This window comes from Dendrobium catenatum, unplaced genomic scaffold (genome assembly GCF_001605985.2).
Source record: "Dendrobium catenatum unplaced genomic scaffold, ASM160598v2 fragScaff_scaffold_1355, whole genome shotgun sequence".
NCBI classification, from domain to species: domain Eukaryota; kingdom Viridiplantae; phylum Streptophyta; class Magnoliopsida; order Asparagales; family Orchidaceae; genus Dendrobium; species Dendrobium catenatum.
The window spans coordinates 31,198-33,816 of record NW_021319817.1 but is presented as its reverse complement, the minus strand read 5'-3'; positions in this window follow the sequence as shown (position 1 = coordinate 33,816).

Below are 2,619 nucleotides of genomic sequence, written 5' to 3'. Positions count from 1 at the left end.
GGGTCATCGGAAGGTCGCCTTTTTATGTGACCAAACCATCTAAGGTGACTCTCTCTAATTTTATCTTATATTGGAGCTACTCCAACCTTTTCACGTATATGCTCATTTCGTATCCTATCTCTAAGGGTAAAGCCACTCATCCACCTGAGCATCCTCATCTCTGCCACACTTAACTTAGTATTATGCTTCTCTTTTAAAGGCCAACATTCGGCACCATAAAGCATTGCAGGCCTCACTACCATCTTATAGAATTTTCCCTTAAGTTTGAGGGGTACATTTCTATCACATAACAAGCCCGAGGCATTCCTCCACTTCAACCATCCAACTTGAAAATTCATGTTGTTATAGATGTTTATTAATATATATAGATGTGTATGTTCGTGTCTACTAGAAAGTAATATTTTAATTTAACTCGCTAATCATCTAGTATAATGAAGACTATATCATTTCAAAGAAATTAAACTCATAAAGGCAACATCATATAGATACAAATAGAACATCAACTAGTTTTTTTTAATGATAGTATCATCAAGGCTTTGAAAATCGGACCGGTCAATGAACCGGAAGAAGAAGAGGTTAGGGATTTGATGGTTCGACCGGGGTCAAACCGGGGTCGAACCGGATGACGTAATAAATATTTATTATATTTAAATATTATAATAATGATATAATTATTTATAAATATATAACAAAAATTAAAATTAATTACTTTGATTTGCTTTGACTTGATAATAATTAATTACTTTGATATAATTATTTATAAATAAATAACAAAAAAAAAATTAATTACTTTGATTTGCATAAATGTTGTCATAGACTCATAGCTAACATTATTAAACTAACCCTAGGAGACTCCCAACACCTACGACATCATTCCAGGTAAAATTATAAAGCAACACCTAGCCATCTACAGTATCATTCTAGAAGAAACTCCCAACACCTACATCATTATCCCAACACCTACTCAATTACTTTAATGAAACAAACTCATGCCCCAACGTCATAATCGAGGGAAGCTTCATCATGGCGATGACAGTGGCCATTAAATGTGGATGGGATGCCGTTCTGCCTGGCCAATTAAAGCGGATGGGATGAATACGCGTCCGCCTTGGCATCCCGATTCCCGCGAGCAAATCACCCTTCATTTTTTTTAGCGAAGAGAGCGGTTAAAGGTAACCGGAACCGGTTCGCCGGTTTGCCGGTTTAACCGCCGGCTTGAACGGTTCGACGCCGGTTCTCAGCAAAACAAGTTTTAGTTTGAACCGTAACCGGCCGGCCGACCGGTTCGCGGTTCAACCGGTTGAACCGGCCGGTCCGGTCCGGTTTTAAAATCCTTGAGTATCATAATAAAATACATAAAATCAACATCAAAATCAAACTAAAGCAAACAAAAGATACATGGTACAAAACACTAATGCATCCTCTTATGTTGATGTGGTATCGCAGTAGTTCCTAGAGTGAAATATTGCGGTGTTCATAATGGCCTGGTACGTAGATGTTGTTTCTCCTGGACACCAATATTTGGATGCGTAACTGGGGCCTCACCCAAAAAAGAAGGTACAAACTGAGGTAAGGAGGCGGTGTCAAAGTTTTCTTTGAAGTGGGTCTAAGAGGGACCCAAATTTGGATAGCAGGATGGCCCAACATCTTATGGATCTGTAATCAGAACAGGTAGACTAAACATTATATGTTGAGTATTTGTCTCGTCAAAATAATGAGCATCATCAATGCATATCTATTGGCGCAGTCTCTGGCACATGTCTTCTACAATGTTCACGTCCACCTGCATGGGTGTCTCCTCAGTCACCCCGAAGTATGATTACAATATCCTCTCAATGTTCATGAAGAAATCTCGTTGCACATATTAGTAATTCGGCTTAAGTTTATCATAAAATTAAATTTAATGCTTCTTATATAACTTTAACTTACAATGTGGCGTTCAGCTGGTGATTTAGGATAGTATGTAGTCGAAGGGTCCACAGGGGCCTTTAGCATATATAGTGTCGCCCAAGAACAAAACCATGCTAAGTACTACTTCACTTTATAATCATAGTCCAACCCATGAATCTCTCTTGTAATAATGTATGCTCTCCTTCTCTTCTACAGTGCAATACTTGACTGGTAGTACAAAGCCCAATATGTATCTACCTTACCACATCCATCAACTCTAACAAAATTAAGATCCATTCGCATGATACCGATGGATGAGAAATATCCAAACTGCTGTAGTACTTGATCAAGAAAATGCCAATTTACCCTTTTCAAACTGAAAGGAACTTTAGAGATCCAAATGTACTGACTTGAAGTGCATAGCTTTGGAACTTGTGCACGAATCTCTACGGTGTATAATTCCCATATTACCTGTATTATTAAAGATAGGATAATATAAATATAAATACGAATAAAATTTATAAATATAAATATACTTAACATACCTGACTCTTCAGTAAGCCATCCAACTCATCCATGTACGTCAAAATATTCCGTACCAGTACCTCTTGTAGTCATTCCTCATTCCAGCTAATTCACATGTATTACCATTTTAGTAAATAGCAATAAAAATTCTTAATATAAATATGACTAATTACTTGATGTTAGCACTAAAATCGTCGAGCTGAA